At 40.0% G+C, this 23,322-nt stretch overlaps 1 pseudogene; it reads right to left on the bottom strand.

Moving 5' to 3' along the window:
- Positions 1-1,383: 1,383 nt before the first annotated feature.
- On the bottom strand, positions 1,384-5,722 carry LOC133927564 (choline/ethanolaminephosphotransferase 1-like; annotated as a pseudogene).
- Between the last annotated feature and the right edge of the window lie 17,600 nt (positions 5,723-23,322).

The following is a 23,322-nucleotide window of genomic DNA, read 5'->3' as shown; positions in this document are numbered from 1 at the left end:
TCGACGCAGGGGCGCTCGCCATAGACTAGCAAAAAAAATTCAGGGGGGGGGGGGGGGGGGGCTTGGGAGTGCTGAGCCCCCACCCCCATCCCTTGAAGATCCGCACTGTAGCAGTGATGCATCAAAAACCAAAAAACTCGAAGACACAAGCACCAGCTAATATCACCTTCTCCGAGCACGATCTGAAGTTTTCAACGCTATCCATATCCTCTCATCCTAAGGACTCAATTGCTATAATACTAAAGATAGCTAATTAGATCATGCATACTAGGCTGGTCTGAGACATAATACTGTAGGTATGATTCAGGCATGATACGACACGATGGTAAGTGGGCCGGGTCGTATCTGAGCTAACGATACGGCCCGGCATAGGTCGGCACGGGGTCAACCTGCGCCGTCCCCGGCCTCCCTGCGCGGCCGTCGTGCCGCCTCGCCCCGACCTCCCCACCTAGCCACCTCGCTCCGCCCCGCCACCGTGCCGCCCTGCCCGGCCACTCTGCCACCGTGTCGCCCCGCCTCACCGCCGGTCGCCCCGCCACGACCTCCCCGCCCCGTCACCCCACCGCCCGACCGCCCCGCCCCCGACCTCCCCGCCCGGCCTCCTCGCTCCACCCTGCTGCCGCGCCCCCAGCCTCCCTACCCTGTTGCCTGACCGCCCCGTTGCCGCACCCCTGGCCTCCCTGCCTTGCCACTGGTCGCCGTCCGTTGGGCCACCGGACCGACCGTGCCGTAATAGTGCCCAGACCGGCCCGATATGACACGGTAGCAATATGCATTGTCCCTAGCAAGACGTCTCCACATGGACCACGTGAGGCACGATTCCATCATTCACTATTATCAATTTTTGTTACATGACAAAAGCTAAGCAATTGTGAAACAATATCTATTATATTATTATTTAAATGTTAAAAGAGCTATTATGTTTGTTTTCAAGGTCACGAAATTATTATAATAATCTGAAAAAAGAAAGAAAAAAAAATCTAAACCACTAATTATCATGAACATATAATAGTTTAGATTCAGCTAAAAAGTCTATATAAAATATGATTAATAAATAGTTAAATTTGAGAATAAAAATTATGAAAAATTAGCGGTTCATTTTTTATACAGTTTAGGAAGCAAAATATGTAAATAAAGAGTCAAAATAAAATAAAATAAATAATAATTGAAATTGGGGTTAGAATAGAAGACAGAAGGATCCATATCAAATATAATTTTAGAAAAAAATTAAATACATAAATAAAGAATCCATGTAAAATATAATTAATCAAATGTTATCGTGATAAAATATTACAGCGAGACTAAATGTACTATTAGCGTGTGTCACTTGCTAGTTCTGAAGGATATGACTGCATCCCTGCTAAATAAAATCTCACCGCACATTCACGTCTCCTTCCTAGTTATCCTGTCAAAAAAGAAAAAGAAACGTGGTTAAGAGTCAAGGCATGGTAGTTTCATAAATAGTAAGATAACAGAGGCAGAGAGGTTTCCAGACCTGAAACAATAGATTCCAAGAGCATCCTTGATTTCATGCACAACCGAAACGGCAAGGTACATATAAAGACCCACTGTCACAAGTAGATGAAACACTGAGATGTAAATACTAGTAGTGACCAGATACGCAAGCAGAAGGTACAAAAATAAAAGGTGCCAATAATCCCATAAGATAGAACTCAACAAGAATACCACAGATGATAGAGCAAAGGAACCAGGAAGAAGAGGGGTGTTTTCTTGATTAGGTATCGCATGTGCTAACTTTGAGATGCATAGCTACATGATATGAGCATGATCGAGAATCAACCACACGCATGTAGCTTCCAGACCATACCCAGCATAACAGTTGATAAAAGGGAAAAAAGAAACATATTCATTGTGCTTGTGGACTACCTTCAGGAAATGTAGAAGACTACACTAAATAATAGTCAATATCTCGTATAAGTCAAGCAGAATATAGAATATGTACACACTTTCTTGTATATAATACTTTACGAAACAACGTCTTAAAAATCTGTATAGGCTCTGTCTACGGTGGATCTAAGGGGATGGGGCAGGGGCTCAAGCCCCTTTAATTTTTGGTTATGAAAGAGAAAAATGAAAGAGAGGAGGAGCAAGAGGAAGAGAAAAAGAGGAGAGGGAGGAGAAAGAAGAGAAGAGAGAGCTCCCTATTTTATGGTACTGGATTTATTATTGGGCTCTTTAGGCCCACAAGATGTGGTAATGCTATCTAGTTGAAGGGAAAAACAGAATATTAATGCCTACGATTCCATGAAAATGATCATATGATGGAACTATGAAACTCAAAATTTTCAAATTACATCAGCATTCAACACTTCAAACCAAGTAACTTAGGTAAAACAATTCACCTGTTTACGCACAATACAGAAGAAGAAACACAAGCTCATCATCTAAAGGAGTCCCACCACATCAAGAATAATGTATCACTTAGTATAACCATAAAAGAATTGCCTTGAGATGTTAGTAGTACTAGGTGGAACAAACATACAAAAGCTTACCCATCATTGATCTTTGCAGTGAGAGCATTTGCTATTGCCAAAGGATGAAAGGAAAAAACACCAGAGGCTGAAACAAGAGATATTTAGTCAGTACTTAAAGTGAGCTGCACTTGGTATATGAAGATGACAAGACAAAGGACTAAAGTCATACCATGCACCTCTCAGATTTTAGACCTTTGGGCTTGTTACACAAATGAGCAAGTATCATTCTTTCCTGTTCATGCATGATGATTCACATTATGAGCTGATGAGCAATAATTCTGGAGATAATTAAAAATGATGATATCTAGTAAGTTAGTATTACGTGAGCATTACTAAAGAGCATCATGCAACAACAGAAATTACATCCCTTACAATCCACAGTCTACATTAGTCGTAAGGTGCTTTGCTTGACTCATGAATTCCATATCCAGGTGAGGTACCTAATGGTACTTTCGGACTATCAAGTACTAATCACATTGAGATCACTTGTAACCTAGGAGGCTGCTATGTCCAACCAAACTTGTCTTGAAAGGAATTCCAACTCAAAGATGTATTAAAGTTGATCATAAGGAACTTGAAGCTTTAGTTATTAGGTTCAGATCAAATAGTGACAATATAATATTTATTTAAATCCATTTTTTGAAAAAAGTACATTTTCCATTGATTTTAGACAAATTGTAAGCTTACATGATATTGCTATGAATACGGATCGGATTTGTACTTGTTTGATAATTCTAACATTATTAGATTCGTTACTCACTACAAATTAAGAAACTTTAGGTTTCCAATCAGCATATAACAAAATTCAAATCATGTAACATAATTCAATCGATTTTACTAAAAGTTTTCTATCAATAATAAACTTTGATGGTGAAACTAGAAACAATCCAACCTTAACGTAAAAATATTTAGATACATATCAAATCTAGATGCTCCTGAAGTTTATTATTCCACCATATTTAGAGCGCAGGGTGAATGTCAAGAGTAATATTCAGGCGATTTTAAAAAATGTCATCAAAATGGAAATTCATGCACAAATTCACATAATGTAGATGTTGTAATATGATAAAACAAACCCCTTTCAATCAACAGTGAGATCCATCTGGACATCACGGGGAACTCTAGTCAAAGATATTATCAGTAAGGTAGTAGTGGGTTCTTAAGGTATGTGGTCTTAGTCTAGCTTTACATTACATGTGCAGTTTCATTAACCATTGTTTATGTAGAATCTAGAACAACTCTATAACGTTTGATTTGAGAAATGAGTGTGACCAATACCAAAAGCAATCATTTGGTCTGGCTGATTTAAGTGCTTAGCCAATTTGAGTTACATTTGGGCTAGGGGCCAAAAGGAATTGAAATTTCCACATTAGATATACTTCTTAGTTGTATTGAAAGAGTTAGTTTTATGGAAATCCAATAACAAAACAACAACATGAAACTTACCATAAAATATCCAAATAAGCCAGTTCCAATAACAAACAAGTGTGGCTGATTCCTCATAATACCTAAAGGAGAAAGATGACACATGCACAACAAATAGCAGGAACCTAAGTATATCATTCATATTTCGGAAAGCTTTATACTATACAATAAACAATGATAAGTTTTCTGATAGCCATATCATATAACAACTCTAGCTAACAATGCAATAAAAGGAATGACCTGCAAGTCAAACATAAAAAATGTAAGAAACAAACATTAAGAGCACATGGTATCTATACATAAGAAAAAATCTTATTGTTTGTTCATAGAGAGTGATTAGAATAAATTTGTAAAAGATCATCATATGCAACCATAGGCTGTCCAAACTTCAAATACACAATGTTAGGATAAATTTGCATTTAAGATAGACTAATGACACCATAAAATATAAAATTAATCCTTTTCTTTATGAGGACCCATAAAATTATACCTAACAACAAGGCCCTCATATTGACATTTTAGATACTCGCGGAAGCTAAATGCTTTGGAAGGAACCAGTCATCTGTTACTTTTTCAGCAAATTGTAGTGCAAACATATATAAATGAATGATAGAAAAGTTATATAGATGGATGTAGCATAGTAAAGAATATACACATCTAAAAACTACATCCATTCCTTGCTTACATGCTTAGGGTCTTAAACTTTCAAATGGATGGCTGCTTAACCTTTCCAAAAGCACTCTATCAAGCCAGAGACTACTTCTAAAACTTCACATGTTAATAACATTCCTTCTACATATGAGAAATGCCAAAATCTTACCATTGCTAATGCCAGTGCCATGCTTCCTTTTCGCGCCTCAACTACTTTTTGGACATCACTGACACTAGACAACAGGACACTCACTTGTAAGCAAAGAATAATTAAGATATATGCAACATAGTTATATTTATTAATTATTATTCTTGCTTCGTCATGTGATAAATGTCAGAAAAATCACTTGCATAGGTAGTGATTCAAGAAACTGGAATAATCAATATTTGCAAGTAGTTCAATAACAGTTTTGGGTACTGAGTACAATAGACAATAACAAATTGGCAGAATCAATCATTTATAGCAAATATGAGACATAATTAGCACAATTATGTTTATCAATTATTTTTATTGCTTTGTCCTATAGTAAATGTCACAAAAATCACTTGCAATGAAGAATTATTATTTGCAAGCAGTTCCACGATAATTTTGGGTACTGAATACAAAGAGAAGTAGCATATTAGGAAAATCAATCATTTGTAGCAAATATGAATATAAACATATATGTTAGAAGATTGTTATCTGTCAATCTTGCTTCATGTTATGGAACCATAAAAAAGTCATCTGGAAAAAAGAGAGAGAAAAAAAAATACAAGATTATTTGGATTTAATAGTAGCACAATATAACACGTGAACATAAGAATCAGCACAATAACATATAAGGGAATTTTGATATCTGAAACAAAGAGAAAGAAAAAACTTTAGAAATAATTCAAGAAGTTATGTGAGCATTTGGACTTGCTGGCAAACAGACCCAGTTAGCTAAAGAAACAAATATCATATTGCAGCAAAGAACACAACAAATTATACTGATATGCTTGCAGTCAAACAAGAGGGAAATAAGGCAACAAAAAATATATTATGCAACTTTGTACACATAAAATGAAGAAGACATATGATCATTCCTACAGTACATACCAGGAATATATGGCAGTGGAATCTAACTAAAAAGGGTAGGGATTTCTGAAAGGAATAATTCTTTTATTGCCATTGCAATTTTGCACAATCCCTTATTTACCACTGTCGGTGACACATGTAGGTCCCACATGTCATTGTCACATCGATGGCAAATAAGAAATCAATTTTTTTTTTTTGCAGCGGCATAGATTGAGAGAACAAACGAAAAATGTTATACAAATTTTTATTCTAGAAGAATCAAGATGTAATAGAAGAAATTGAATGCATATCGAGACTTGCAAATTGAGGAAAATTACTAGCAAGAAATGTAAGAAAATGGAATACATAGATCAACATCAGGCCAGTCATTGGTCCATTTATGAAAGGAAGAATGGGCGTATTTATAAAGAAACTGGTGGCAAAAGAAGTGTAAATTTCAATAAACAACAAGTGGATCTTTTGTAGTATCAATTGGTTAGTAGGCATGATGCCTAGATTGAGAGAACAAACAAAAATTGTTATACAAGTTCGCATTCTAGAAGAATCAAGAATGTAACAGAAATCTGAAGAAACTGAATGCATATCGAGACTTGCAAATTGAGGAAAATTATCGGCAAGAAATGTAAGAAAATGGGATACATAGATCAACATCAGGCCCTCCGTTGGTCCATTTGAAAGGAAGAATGAGCGTATTTGTAAAGAAACTGGTGACAAAACAAGTGTAACTTTCAATAAACAACAAGTGGATCTTTGGTAGTATCAATTGGTTAGCAGGAATGATGAAACATTAAACATTAATAACACTAGTCCAGCAATATGGGAAGCAAACTCTAACTTATGATCAGAGCCATTAAATTTCTTATGTGAAATCATTTGCTACCAGAGAAAATGAAAGAATTAAAAGAAAGGACATACAACATGCCACATATATAGAAAAATGAGCATCCGTTCACCATAAAACCATGAGAAAGTAGGGTAATCATCTACTACCATTTCAAAATTCGGTCTTCTGTCACACCTATGTGGCACCTAGGCGTGAGGCGCCATCATCCAGCCTAGTGCCTGATCACTGTCTATCCTGCCTAATCGGTGATTAGGCATTAGGCACTAGCCCACTGCCCGTCTATTAGGGTAAACATCTATCAAGAGCCGTGGAGCTGTGAGCTCGATCTGCGTCGTGTGCTAACCAGAACATGACAAGTGCCTCCACATATGTTGCCACCATGAACAACCGCACCTACTCAGCGCCATATGGGTTGAAGACCTGATGAAGCACCTCCTCGGTCACCGGGTATAGCAAGTAGCTCACCGTGATGCGAAGAACACCGAATTTGGAACATGGTATCTCTGATACTAAATGTTAGGGTATACACCTGCCGGGAGGATAACAGGGCGGTGTCGGCTACTAAAAGAGGGATTGAACTATAGATCGGGAAGATTTAGAACATTGAGGGAGACATAGCACCTAGCGCTTTTTGAGACAATGTCATCTTTAGTGATAAGAAAATGAAAATACACACCAAGTCACCAATGTGTTCCCCAAACATTGTGGAAGTTACCATTAGGGTGACAATCCAAATTACAACGGTTTTGTCACATTTTGTCATGTTACATTCCATGGCGTGTAATACAATGGCATGCAAAAGATATTCAGTGACATACAAAATTTTTTCCGACTAGATCAATCTGCATGAAGCATGTTGAAGATAACTTAAGACCACAGTAGGTGCAAAGTCTTAAAAAGATTTTATAGCAAGCAACACTGTAAAATCTAATAATTTGATCGAACGGCCAGAAAACATGTTCATTGTCCAGTGTATTATCTGGCGTTCATTCCATTCTCATCGGACTATCCGATGGGTTGAACATTCGATCTTCAGTGGCTGCGTCCTTCTCGGGTAATAAAGCTCTGGTGCATTCATCCTTCTCAACACCGGACCATCCAGTGGGTTGAGCATTCTATTCTTTTCTCTGGAAATGCTTCAGTGTAACTATTATCAGACTATACGGTGAGGCATATTCTTCAGCACAACACCTTCTCTGGAAGATTTGCTTCGGTGAGCATTCTGCTCAAACACCAGACCTTCCAGTGAGGTCTTCAGGCCTTCCTCCCATTTGAGAAATATCCTCCGGTGAGTTCAACATCCAGAGCACCGTACCATCCGGTGAGACAAATCTTCCCGGGACTTCTCCAATTCAGTCCAACTTTGTCCCGACTGTGGTGACTTCTTCATGTATTGCATCCATGAGACCTACTAACATATATTCTTGACAAACATGTTAGTCTCATTGACTATATTATCATTAATCACTAAAATCACAATCATGACCTAATGAGACCATTTCGCTACATAAACCGAGAAATTGACTCGCACGCTTCTTAAGGTGTGACTCACGGTTGCTTGCTTTGACCTCAAGCAAGTCTTCCGATGTTGATGTGTGTCCTTCGTCTTACGATCTTGACTGCCAGCAAGTCTCTCCCACTCCCGATCTCTCGAGCTGCCTTGTCACTTGCACCGACATCCCTTTCGCTTGACTTCATCAACACGCAGCATTCATCAACCTTCATCTCTTGCCTTCCTTGATCTCCATGTGTATCACTAGGATCATCCTTGACTCTACCTGGCCTCCTTGATTTTTCGGTACCAAGCACCCCGCTTAGCCCCGATCACCTGCCGTCGATCGCCAAGCTTCATTCATCACCTGCACACCATGAGACCAGCAAACATGCATTTTCAGAACCATATAACATAATCACATGTTAGTCCAAGTCGAAATCAAGTTGAAAAAAAATCAGACGTAACAAAAATATGAACACCGAATGGTCCGACATTCACACCAGTGCAACACCGGACCATTCGGTGAGTACAACTCCACTGGAACCTGGTTTGCATTCCCCTCTACAAAAATTAGTCCGATAATCATAAAATCCCAACACTGGACAATCTAGTGAACACCTCAACATTTGCCTCAGAACTGAAAGGCTCTGGTGACACTTTCTGATGTTCACATGTACATCATCGGTCCATCTGGTGAGTACATCATCATTGGAACTTAGTTTTCCAACTTCTCTGGAAATCTTTATCCGGTGAAGTCTTCGGTGATCACCTGTGCACACACTGGACCATCCGGTGAGGCTACCACATCAGACTTTCACATTTGCACATTTCTCTAGAAAAATTAGTCTGATGCTCACTCTCTCCCACTGGACCTTCCAGTGAATAAATTTTTCTCTACCTCTGCGCTGAAAAGCTCCGGTGCTCACGTCTACCACACATCGGACTATCTGATGGGGTTAAAAATCCTCACACCAAACTATTCGGTGAGTTCCTGCACTGAGACAATGATACAAACTCTAATTCTTTTCAACTTTGGTTAGACAAAATCAACATTACAATATATAACCATACATATGCTAATAAATAAAAACCACATAAATATTAATTACTCATCACATAAGATAAATCAAGTACGTCTTAACTTGATTCTCATAATACCACCCGCAGCCTGGTGTTCCTCTTCGGCATCTGTCTACTTTGGCACAAGGTACAGACACATCTTAATTGCACTTTTTCTGAGAATATCTTTGTGCGTCGAGCCTCGAGCGTTGATTTGGCTACAATTTGTATATAAGGTTCCCCGCTTCTCAATCGGCTATGAACATGGATCATGCATCAAGTTCTGTCTCTCCATGTTATTATAGTTTGTCGCAGCAACGTAGTTTCGCAACTCCAGAACCTAATACAAAACAAGGTACAATGGCACTGCAGTTCATTTTCACAACTCCACTACCTAATATAGCAGCACTGCAATTCATACTCGGAATCCTGGTGTTCAGGCTTCTCAGGGTTTGCTGCAAGCCCTGACCTTCAAGGATGTTCTTCTGCAGCGGGAGCCGTGTGTATCCCTGGGCGATCTTTCAAAAGTCTATTCAATTCCATCGTCTAATATCAAGCAAGGTACAACCTTTTTCATACGTTTTCCATTGCCAATTTTTATGTGTCAAAACAATCTGACCCTTTCTCAATTTACTGGTTCAAGGCATATCGATCTTTGCTTCAAGCCCCATAATTAAATCATATTCCTCCTTTGGAACAAATATCATACTCTCAAATGAGCAATGTTAAGAAGAAGGCATACCTGAAAAGGAAACGCGAGTACAAACAGAAGTTAAGGTCTAATGACATGAGTTCTGTGGGAAGCCAATCCAATGGTACGCCTATTTGACAATCTGCACCTGATGCGCATGGAGTCCCACCTGAAAATTGTCTGGTTTTTTCACCATCACCTGTGATGTCAGGTGCACATAAGTTGGTTACAGGGTTCAAATCTAATTTATGTAGCCCAGGTGACTTCTCCATTTGAGGTGATGTCTTTAATTCCTTTTGTGTTTGTCCATCTTGAATGTTTGATGAATCATGATGCCTATGGTGATCTCAATCGTCTAATAGGCTCGATTTCGACAGATACTCAATCCATTCATAGTACTATTGGGAAACATCTACAAGATGTGCAAGGGGTACTGCCTCGACATTCTAATTCTTCTCGTGTCACGCCAAATTATGTCCGAAGCTTGCTTACAAGCTCCCAGTCTGGTTTGTGCAGCTCAGGTAAATACTCCAGCTTTTATGTTGTGAGGAAGCACTGCTTAATTAGTCTACATATTTTGCTTGTTTGCCGGGTCCTTCATTCAGCGTCTTCATGTTGGAGCAACATCTTTACCTGCTACTAAACCAATTCGACACACTTTAGGAGACATTAGAAATGTATCTTCGCAATGTTCTAATTTGACTCAAGGTACAACCGTCAATCCTTTGAAATTCATACACATCTGCTTTGGTTAAATTTACAAGTGAATAATATCATAACATTTACAAACATCGATGACACCAGGTTTTTCAGCTAGGGGTATCGAGCATGAAGGACAACCTACCACCGGCAGCAGGATCCCTCACCGGCAGCTAGGGGTATCGAGCATGAAGGACAACCTACCACCGGAGTGATCGGTGGTGGTAACGATGAGATGTGTCGTCTAGTGGGCGATCTTGCTCGTGATGGCTGGCTTTATTGGCGGCCATGGCAACCGCCTACCAGCGTCGGTGCCGCGGCCCGATGACCGATTCACATTGGTTCCTACTGAGTTCCATACAGACAATGGCAATGGAGGTGACGGTAGGGGTGCACGGCTGCGCGGGGAGGCTTCTCCCTTCCCCCATGGACTCTCCCTCACACATGTGTCATCTCCCCCTCCCTCGCCACTGCGGGCCATGGCCCCTCCCAATCGGATCTAAGCAACCACCCGCCAGATCTGCCGAGGTGAGGTCGGTTGGGAGCTTGCTGAGGCGGATGCCGCGATGAGGGTGATGGCGCCCGAAGTGCTCGCCGTTGTATCCTCGCACTATGACCTACCCAAACAGAGCATAGGATTTACGGGGTGTGGCAGCGCCACCAACCTAGAATGCTCCTTTCCCTTATCTGTTCTACCAATTTGCTTTTGCATTTTGTACCAATTTTCCTATATATTGCTTCATATTTGCCAAGAAAAATAAATTAAATTGCTTTTCAGGTTTATTTGTAGTTCTACCAAACTACTTATACATTGCTACAAATTTACCAAGTGAAATACATCAAATTGTTTTCCATTTTTATTTGCAGCTATCCTAATTGCTTCTCATAATCAATTATTTAGGTGCAAATATTGTGTTGATTTTGACTCTCTTTTTTTTTTATCTTAAACCTAAGCTCTATTTTTTTATCCGAAACAAATCTTTTATTTTGATTTGCTTTTATGATCTCTGAATTCATGTTAATTTACTTGCACATCTATTCTAATTTACTTCTGAGTTCATTCTGATTTACTTATAACTTTTAACAAAATGCTTACCGAGTTGAGTGAATAGGAAAATAACATATGTATTTTTCCTATTTTTGTTTGATTTTGCCGCATATTAGGTGTGATCTAAAAGCAATGCTTAAGCTCGGATGCTAAGTAGCTAAAAACAGATAAGTGTGGCAAGCCTTCCGACCAGTTTTTTTATCTAAAAGAAGCTCGTATGCTATATGACTATAGCATGTACCGTGGATTTTTTAGTCGCGTCCATATGACCATGGTCGCATCTTATTCCACGTTGACTTGACGAAACCGCATTGGCCTTTTCCTTTTGAGACGAACGAAACCATCTACTCGTCATATAATACCTGCACCGATTAACTTTTGCACCCTTTAGCACTCCATAGGTCATCACCCTTCCAGAGAAAGAAACGACTCGTCTTGGAGAACAGCATCATCGTAATAAACCAACCATAAACTGAATATTATCTCGTAACTAAACTGAGACTTGCACTGGCATCATGTACGCGAAACCGTACAGAGTGGTATAATTAGAACACACCAGCAAGCAAAGCTTGACGCCGAAAGCTAGCTGCTACCCCATACTTAACTTCTTCCAATGGCAACTAAACAAGAAGCTAAATCGAGAGAAAGGAGAGACCCAGAGATCAGTCTCCATATATATATACTTCCTACTAGCTAGTCAGTTCATGTGGTAGACGTGGAAGCAGCAAGGAGATCAGCCATGCTGTTCCGCCTGCCGCAGCGGAGGGCGGCGCCGGGAGCGGAGGGCGGCGCCGGGAGCGCAGCCGAGCGGCGGCCGGAGGAAGAGGATGGCGGTGGTGAAGCTCGGCGGTAGCGGTGGTGGTCGCGGAGGGAGGACGAGGAAGAGGCTTTTTGGGGCGCTGCGGCTGCGGCTTCGGGTGCGGTGGCTCGCGGCGATGTACCAGCGCGCGCTGCGGCGGCTGCGCGCGTGCTACGCGCAGGCCCTGCGCGACCTCATCGAGGGCACCGCGCGCCTGTCGGCGTCGACTGCGCCCACGCCGCCTCGTTCGGGGCCATCGCCACCGTCGGGTTCTGAAATCCGATCGACCAGTACCGGCCGGCCGGTCGGTGATCGTGCATGGCTAATTGCTTGATTAAATGCGGCAGTGCTGGTGCAATAATCCGTGTGGCGAGACCACAGTGATTGCGTGCGCATGTACATAAAACATGTATCGCTGCGTGGAAGCTTATTACGACGGCTTTCGATTTGTGATTTTAATTTTCGTTCTTCATTCGGCATCTATATGGCTTCGATGTACACGTTCTCTCTTGTTAACATGAAACAGCTGTTGAGGTGGTAAAGCTATCTCGCGTATCAAGATCTTCACATCTTTGTAACGTATATCTACTTCATTGCAGCCTTGTAGGCTTGTACAGAAACGGGAGCTAGAACTGGGCGGTTTCTTTTTTTTATTAAAATTTTGCCGAAAGTTTGTAAATTACGAAGTATAATCAAATATCTAATTCTGAAATTTTCTGTCACCGGTATGTAGAACTCACATAGCAAAGGATTAAAAATGACCGAAATTTCGACGAATTTCAGTCTTTTGCTAATAAAAAAATATAAAATGAAATTGAAATCCTGGTTCTGCTCTGCCTCCAAGACAAAACATCAACACAATGGAGATGTCAAAGCATGAAAAGCACGGTAGTCTTGCAATTCTGGACCTAACCTGAGCACCGGATCGACGATACCAGCAGAATCACAAGCATTTCTCAGCAATGCTGCAATTGCAAATCACGAGAGATAGAGACGACGGAACTTACACGGTGCGCGTCTTTCTTTCTTTTTACTTCGGAGCGCAGGACGCCCAGATGGCCCAGTTCGATTGCTCATATTTTCATATTTTCCCGCACTTCCTTACTTATTTTTTTCTCTTTTCTATTAGTTTTCCTTTTCTCCTCTCAAAAAACAATACTCTCCTTTTTCTGGCCCTTTTTATCAATTTCCCTCCTCCTATATTCCTATTTTCAGTCTGCTACATGTACAAGAGAAATTATTAACAAAACTAAAACAAACACTCTGTTATGTACCAATATTGTTCATAAACCCACCTTTATTTGTCACAACCATACCATGGCTGTATGGTCGCAGTCACCTGCAATTCCAACTCCGCCGCCAAACAAGAAACAAGGTACATCATACTTTTTTTATTAAGCAAGTTTCAATTGTTGAATTTATATTTATTATTTTTGCATTCGATGGGGAAGGATATTAGAAACTATGGCTTTATGGAGCGGCCGAATCAAGGGTTGTTCTTATTTAGTGTGTTTCAAATTTAAACTACATGCATGCAGTTCCTTGCAAATGTAGTGTCATTTTCATATACATGCAGCCCATTGCAGATTAGGTGTTATTTCCAAGGAACATGCAGACCCATCAAACTTATATGCAGTTGAGTTCAGCTTAAAAATTCAAAGATGTGTCACACATTTGTACAAACCCTATTAATTGAAAATAACACATGACGTCTCACACATTTGTACTAACAGTGTATATGTGAATTTGCACAGAACATTATCATCTCACTTGAAAATGTTTGATTAGCTGACTTGATCGTGGCATGAAGTTCTGTAATACACAGGGGTTATGTATATTTGGTTTTTCTTTATCATTATCTGGCACATGTTAGTGCCGATGCATAGGTCATCCTACTTTAACTATTCTTACATGCAAATGAGTGGTTTTGTGCAAAAAAAAAAAAAAAAACCTCACTTGCAATTTAGTTGATTCCGGTTCTAGGTGTTCAATCTGTCCTTTTTTGCTTAACATGTTTGATGATATTTTGCTTTGTTTATCATGGCTGAATCAGGTGATTGTTCTGGCGACCGCATGAGAGAGGTCATAGAGGAGCTATCAGAGGGCGTTGACTAATAACATCTAGATCTCTTTACTACTCTGAATATGGATCAGCGGGTTGGGTTCGATGAAATGATGGATCACATGATCAACAAAAGAAGCTATATTTTCTTCGATGGTCCAGGTGACACGGGAAGACATACCTGTACAAGACACTTCTTACTAGGGTGCTCACTAGGCCTAATAGCCATTGCAACTGCAACATCTAGTATAGCAGTGTCGATCATGCTCGGTAGATGCACCGCCCACTCCGGAGACCTCTTGGAGTGGTGAAATAGGTTTGTTCTATGAATTTTCCATTGATATCTGCTAAGAACCCTCTTTTTTTTAATATCTGTTTCCTATATAATAGTAGTTTTTAATTCAACACTATGATCAGTAACAAAGAGTAGGCACGAAAGGAATCATGCCCAAGTGAGCCCCTCTATGTACATATGTTATGCCTTTTTTTTTTTAATATATTGGACCTTTTTATATTGTGGTAGTGTGCTTTGGATTATAATTATTTGGTTCATCCATCATGCATGTATTCATGTATACATATTCCTCATATTCCCATATTTCCTAAATTGAATCCTTTTCTTTTCTTTGAGCAGCATATAATATGGTATGACTCTATTCTTTGTTATGTCATATAGGTATTTGGTAGAAACGCACACAATCAAGGATGGCTAACATGGTGTGTTTCCCTACAAATAATTCAGAGCCCTATTGTTCTTATTGTAATAAATAAAAAACTGGATTGTATGTGACTAGCCATTTTCAATAAACCTATGTGTTATCATATAAACATCTCTTTAAGATATTGATTATCTTCACATATTGGTGTTTTTGGTTGATTGCAATTTTATTACCATTGTGGTGCATTCTTTGTAAAACATTGACTGATTTAGATCACATGTGTTATACGTGCACGTTTACTAGTAGTTCACCAGTTGTGATAGATTCAGACGATCTCTACCGTCAACTCAAGTTGATCAAATGGTAACCGTGCAAAGTTGGATTGTGTTTTTCTTTCAAAAATACTATCAATCACATATTATTTACTTTCCATACTAGACTTCTCCTTCATACGGTAACCCATCTCCTTTCACTTCAATTGACATGTTCTCTCGCGACAAAAGATTTGAGCTGCTTCACGACGCTTCCCTCGCCCGACATATGCACATCCCCGTCTCCTCGACATTCCCCTCACCCATGGTTGTGAACATGCGTTCGTTCCCCCATCGGCTCCTCTCCCTTTGCTCTGTCCACATCTCCATCCATGCCATCAACATGGGTTCGTGGTGGCTACCACTATGCTGCACATTAGGCACTCCAATCCGACCGCCGTCCTTGTGGCTGATGCGTAGTAACAAAATGATCGACGTAGGGAATGCACACGTGACCCGGACCGTCCATCCCTCGGTCCGCCAACGGTGATGTTGTCTCCCCTATGTGCCTCCGTCCTCGACACCGTCAAACGCCCCCGGCTTTCCAGTGCATGTACCCATGTTTCTTTCTATCATGTATAGGTAGCTCACATTCATGGCCACCGCATCCGTCTTCTCCCACTTCCTCGCACTGTTCCACGACGAGCCCAATGATGATCACAGATGTCATCCTCGTGCTCAGCAAGCACCAGCTCCACTGGATCGTTCATACCTGATAATTTTAATGTTGAATGCCTCACAGTTGTTCGATTAAATGGTTAAGCAAACGACACGGTGAGGAGCATGAGGAAATCAATGCCTGCCCAGCTCCTCAATGCTGGACCAAACTCTCGCCTTGTAGGCAGCGATGGCGATGGATGGATGCAAGTGATGTAGCTGTGTAAAGTTAGAGGGACATGCAGATTTGTGCGTCCCATGGTAATTGGTTATTTTGCATTAATGAAGAGAGTGATTTTTGTTCTACCATATTTATTCTTTATATATTGATAAATCATTGTGATTCTTGAAACAAATAATGATCATCAATGGGCAAAGAGCTCATAGTCAAAGTCTTGTGCGTGAGTTCGTGAGACTTCGAACACTATGTTAGTAAGTTCTGTTTCAAACATTTCTTGAGTATCTTGTTGGAATATATGATACTTTTATGTTTAATTTAATCTATAAATAATTCATGAGCGTAAACTGATAAACTAACATATTCATATCCAGAGTATAATCTAATCATGTGTATGAAAGCACTACATATGCCTAGATCTACTATGCTTGAAATTAGGAACTACAGGAAATAAAGTATGAGTAACATGATTTTAATGTACTGATCCTGTGTTGTGGAGGTTGCAAAAGATGTTGGTTGTACCATGTTGACGACATGACCGATCTTGCTGATGACACGCCGAATTTGTTGACGATGACAGCGGACGGTGCCCAAGCGACCAGGAAGACGAGCCATGGTGAAGAACTTGAGTAGTCGCATGAAGCGCTTTCCAAAAACTTTATTCGCCCTCTCCCGGTGAAAGACCTTAAGAGCGAGGGTTCGAGAGACCTACTCTCCTGATTGCCGGTGCACGCCGATGTCAGGATGGAGTAGACTACAACGACAATGCAACAGAAAGAGAAAGAGACAAAATCCTAACTCTTATACAGACTCACGTAATGGGAGCATTCCCAATTTAAGGGATACTCTCAATTAGCAGTCGATTTATTTTTCCCACCCAATGAGGTAGGGGTCCTTGCATATATATAGGGAGAAAACTCTCCACCTCTACTTCCATTAGCAATATGGTATTAATAGAGGGTGGACCTTACCATCGATCGCCTCTCCACAATATGGGTCTTTGAGATTTATTATACGGGCTCCGCCCCTATAATTCTAACAATCTCCCACCAGATCTCAAAGTCACGTAGAAAATTGCCAATTTTCCACTGTTGTTTGATATACTAGTGTTTCAGTAGAGACTGTTAAGTTGAACATCCACCTAGAACATCAAGCTACACTCATTCACAACTTGAACAATGAACTACGCCTTGAATTACAAGTTTTGTACAAACGAGTTTCACTTAAAGTCATAACTGATACTTGGCTGCCAGTAGGCTTCCCTATAGGTTTCATATAAGTCGTACTCCATGGTCTCTTCATGAGTTTACTAGAGATTACCTAAGTCTCATAGACTGTGACCAACAGTCAGGCTTATATAGGTGTGTTCTTTCAAGAATGCTTGGTAGGTTAGCATCTTCGCTACTTAAAGCCAATATAACACATTAAGGCAATAGCCAACACGCCTTATAGATATCAAAGAGTATTGCATCTTCACTCGAGTGGATAAAAAACAAAGCTACTCTCCTCCAGTTAAACAATAGCTTGTTTTTCTCAGATCCTAGTTCATGGGATCTTCGATCACATAAGTTAGGTTACCACTATGGTATAACTCACATAGGTCTCAAACCCATCTCCTTTGATGCATTATCTATCACATCCTGTGATAGTCCCTTTGTAAAGGGATCTGCTAGCTTCTTAGTTGTTTGGATATAATCCAAGATTATCACTCTGAAGTTTCTCAATTTTCTGACAGACTTGAATTGTCTCTTTACGTGCCTTGTGGACTTGTCATTGTCCTCATAACTGATTACTTTGATAATAACCGTCTGATTATCACAGTTCATAAGGATAGCTGGTATTGGTTTCTCAACCACAGGCAACTCTATCAACAACTCACACAACTATTCTGCCTCAACAGTGGCTGTATATATCGCAGCGGGTTGTCCTTCCATAGTTGACCTCGTCAAGATGATCTATTTGCAAAACTTTCATGATACAACAACACCACCTAGAGTGAATACATATCCACTTGTGGCATACATCTCATCCGCATGAGATATCAGTTTGAATCACTATAACCCTCCAATACTGATAGGTACTCAGAATAGTGAAGACCATAACTCATAGTACCAAGCAAATAGCGCATGACTCGCTCAAGTGTATGCCAATATTCATCGCCTGAGTTAGAAGTAAACCGGCTCAATTTGCTCACAACAAATGAGATGTCAAGCCTCGTAGCACCAGCTAAGTACATGAGTGAACCAATAATTTGAGAGTATCTCATCCCTGCCACTTCTTTTTATTCTTTTGAAGTATCACACTGGGATCATAAGGTGTTGGAGAAGGCTTGCTATCCTCATAGCCAAAGCGGCTCAAGACATTCTCAACATAATGAGATTGTGTAAGAGTAAGCTTATTCTCTCCTTTGATTAATTTGATGTTTAAGATTACATCAGTCTCACCCAGATCTTTCATATCAAAGCTTTGAGATAAGAAAGACTCGACCTCATTAACCACATCAAGGTTTGTCCCATATATCAGTATGTCATCAACATACAAGCACAATATAACTCTCTCACCCCACCGTAGTGATAGTACACACATTTATCTAACTCATTGACTAAAAAGCTTCCAGATGTTAAAGTTATGTCAAACTTTTCATGCCATTGCTTAGGAGTTTGTTTAAGGCCATACAAGGATTTCAACAACTTACACATCATGCTTTCTGGACCTTTTACTACAAACCTATCAGGTTATTCCATATAAATTTTCTCATCCAACTCTGCATTAAGGAAAGCTGTCTTAACGTTCATCTGATGAATGTTAAGACCATGTGAGACACCTAAGGAAAGTAGCACTCAAATAGTGGTCAATCTTGCAACATGTGAATAAGTGTCAAAGAAGTCTTTACCTTCCTTTTAGATATAACCCTTGGTCATAAGCCGAACCTTGTACTTTTCAATAGTATCGTCGGGCCTAAGCTTCTTCTTGAATACCCACTTGCAACCCACAGGTTTGCAACCACATGATTGTTCTGTGACCTCCCAAGTCCTGTTTGTGATGATGAAATCCATTTCGCTCCGAATAGCCTCCTGCCAGTAGTCTGCATCTGGAGATGCAAATGCTTATGGAATAGACTTCGGGAGTGTCATCCACAAGGTACATAGTGAAATCATCACCAAAATTTTTTGTAGTCCTTTATCTCTTACTCCTCCGAGGGGCATCATTGTTATCCTCCTCAGGATCTTTCTCATGTGTTTATTCAATAATCTCAAGAGGTGGAGTGGGTTCAAGAATTATCTCAGAAGAAGTCTAGACATGTTGTGTAAATTTTTCATAGGAGATATGTGCTCAAAAAATATTGCATCACAAGACTCCATCATTATATCGACATGCATGTCAGGTTCCTCAGATTTAACCACTAAAAACCTATAAGCAATGCTCCGATGAATATAGGGATGCGTCCTCTCATGAATAATCCCATGTTCCTCACATAATAAGTCGAAATCACTAGAGAAATACTCTCCATCATAATCCAACCTAATTCTTTTTATCTTTCTCTCTAGTTGATTCTCAACTTCTAATTTATAGATTTTAAAGTGGTCTAGAGCCTCATCTTTCATTTTCAACAAGTATACATAGCAAAATCTAGTCGCATCATCAATTAACGCCATGAAATATTTCTTTCCACCCTTTTATCAACACTATTTATTTCACACAGATCTGAATATATGAGTTCTAGAGGTGCCAAATTTCTCTCCTCGGCTGCCTTGTGAGGCTTATGAGGTTTTTTTTTATTGCACACAACTATGGCACTTGGACCAATTGACTATGTAAAAATGCGGAATTAAACTCATCCTGCAAAATCGAGTTATAGAAACAAAATTCAAATGACATAACCGCGAATGTCAAACACTAGCATCATCATTAACATTGCCACAAATATGGTTCACATACTTATTGCTGAAATAAGAAAAGAAAAAATAGAACAAGCCTCCGCACTCATAGCCTTTACTAATAAATTGTCCATGCTTTGACACTACTAGTTTATTGGACTTGAACACCACCTTAAACCCGTTTTTACAAAGAAGGGAGCCGCTAACTAGATTCTTGTTTATTGTAGGGACATACTGCATGTTCCTCAGCTACACGATCTTTCCTGAAGTAAACTTCAAAAACTACCGTGTCAACACCACGAACAGAAGTATGTGACCTATTCCCCATTAGGACGGAGGAATCCTGGGCGACCTGATAAGAAGAGAATATTGAGATATCAGCATATACATGAACATTGGCCCCTGTATCAATCCACCAATTAGTAGACTAAAATACTGAAGACACTGAAGGTAAATTTCCATACCTTTTAGCTTTATTTTTAGCTTCGCCAATGGTCACCACATTAGCAGTCTTTGAGTTCTGCTTTTGTGGAGCTTTTCTTCTCTTGTGGTCTGGACAATTCTTGGCAAAGTGCCCAATCTCACCGCACACAAAGTAAGGTAGTTTTGTTCTATTTATTTTCTTCTTCATGAAGGTGGTAGTTTTGTTTGACTTATTATCTTTCACTTTGTTCTTGTTGTGGAAGGCTTTTTGCACCATATTGGTGTTAGTTTGTTCCTCGCCTCCTTTTAGACTCACATCACTGAGCTTTCTTCTCAATATCAAGAGACACAATCAAACTCTCAATATTAATCTCTTGTCTCTTGTGCTTTAGAGCACTGTCAAAGTTTCTTCACGAAGGAGGTAACTTGGTAACGATGCCTCCGGCCACAAACTTGTCGGGTACATTGATCTTGAGGAGTTCGAGTTCCTTCATGATGCACTGAACCTCATGAGCTTGCTCGACTACAGAGCGATTTTCATCTATCTTATAGTCTTGATACTGCTCCATGATATACTATTCACTTCCTGCATCTGATGCACCGAATTTAGCATTCAGTGTATCCCACAGCTCTTCGTACTTTGTATGTGTATGTACACATCACAAAGACAATCACCAAGAATGCTAAGAATGCATCCTACAAGGAGTAAGGAGTGTATTAGAATCCATGAACATCTTTTCCTGCTCAGTAGTAAGGATTCCTTCTGACTTGCCATTAGCCACCCAGTTGATATTTATAGCTGTCAATCACAGAGTGACATTGACTTGCCATCTCTTAAAGTGCACACCAGAAAACTTGTCTGGCCTCAGTGCATCGACAAATCTAGCCATTGATAAACCTAAGTTCCTACAATAAGGTTTTTGGATTGTTGGAATATATGACACTTTTAGGTTTAATTTAATCCATAAATAATTCATGAGCGTAAACTGATAAACTAACATGTTCATATTACCAGAGCATACTCTAGTTATGTGTATGAAAATACTACATATGCCTAGATATACTATACTCGAAATTAGGAACCACGAGAAATAAAGTATGAGTAATATGTTTTTTACGTACTGATCCTGTGCTGTAGAGGTTGCAGAAGATGTTGGTTGCACCGTGTTGATGACATGATCAATCCTGCTGATGACACACCCAATTTGTTGACGATGACAGCGGGTGGCACCCAAGCAACCAGGAAGACGAGCCGTGGTGAAGAACTTGAGAAGTCGCGCAGAGCGCTTCCCAAAAACCTTATTCACCCTCTCCCGTGCAGGATCTTAAGAGCGAGGGTTTTGGAGACCTGTTCTGCCGATTGAGGGTGCATGCCGATACCGAAATGGAGTAAACTACAGCGGCAACGCAATAGAACGAGAAAACAACAAAACCCTAACTTTTATATAGTCTCACGTAATGGGAGCGTTCCTAATTTAAGGGCTACTCTTAATTAACAATCTATTTATTTTTCCCACCTAATGAGGTTGTGGCCCTTGAATATATATAGGGAGAAAACCTCTACATTAATTAGCGATATGGTACTAATAGATGGTGGATCTCATTATGGGCCGCTTCTCTATAATATGGGCATTTGAGATTTATTATACGGGTTCCACTCCTATAATTATAACATATCTTTGCAATAACGTGTTCTGATGGATGTAGATATCAGTTTTGAGGCTCCTAAATATTAATTTTTGTGAATTTTGGTTTTAGGCCTACCAGCATTGGTATTTGTCTCAAGATCAGTTTTTGGGCTCCTAAATCTGAATACGGGATGGCTTTTGGTTTCAGGTGATTGCAATTTGCAATCCGCAGTGGTAGGAGGGATGCCCACTCACCCATTGATCACTTATTTGTGTGTGGCTTTCATCAGGTATACATTTCCATATCCTTTGTATTTGCATTTAATTGTAGTTTATTTCTGTCAGAAGGCTTTCTGAGGATAACAACCATTCAACCATAGACGAGTAATGCTTTGCAGAAAGTTACTTTTTAAAAGCTTTTAACTGGTATGGACGTATGGTCCAAACTCACTTATCTTCTCTTACTTCTTTCCTGAACAATGCAGCATGTTTGTTCTCTTCAAGGCATCTCTGTCAATTTAAGATGCAGTTGGTTTGCTCATTTGCCATAGTTCCAAGGCAAGTCCTCTGAGCTTGCAGAAAGAGCGAAAACATTGATACTGTAATTTCTTTCACTGTCCCATATTGAGATCTCTAGTCTCTTTCTCAAATTGTGCTGCAAATCTGAGCAGATCAATGCAGCCAAGCTATAGGCTCACCGTGAGAGACGTTGTGTAGCTCTCTCTCTCTCTCTCTCTCTCTAACCTTACTGGAGCATAAGAATGGGAGCCACTTGATGAACAATATGCAGGCTCTCTCTCTCTCTCTCTCATGTTTTCTCTCTCTTTTGTTCATGTTCGCTATAGGCTCACCGTGAGCGTGGATCATGATTCGTTCTCTCTCTCTCTCTCTCTCTGTTATTTTCTTATGCAATGTCAAGTTCTGAACATAGATTTGCTCTGAATCATTGTTAACTGAAGAATTGTAGGTAGGCTACCATATTGTTGCGATCTATCAAAGGGAATGAGCCTCAGTGTAGATATATATGCCCTTAATCAACATTAATTGTCGAATTGTAGGCCTGATTACATAATCATGCAACCTGTCAGATGGAAACAATAGGTCTTAATCGTTGGACTAATCATTTCTGTTGTGATGTTGCCTTCACTCGTTGTTTATATATCAGATGGAAACAATAGGTCTTAATCGTTGCATGAACGTGGGGTTGTACTGCTATGACAGGATAAGAGAGGAAGGCGGCGGCTTGAAAATGGAGAACAAGCG

The sequence above is a fragment of the Phragmites australis genome, chromosome 8 (assembly GCF_958298935.1).
Source record: "Phragmites australis chromosome 8, lpPhrAust1.1, whole genome shotgun sequence".
Lineage (NCBI taxonomy): Eukaryota > Viridiplantae > Streptophyta > Magnoliopsida > Poales > Poaceae > Phragmites > Phragmites australis.
Note: the sequence above shows the minus strand (reverse complement) of the source record. Positions and strands in the feature narration are given on the sequence as shown.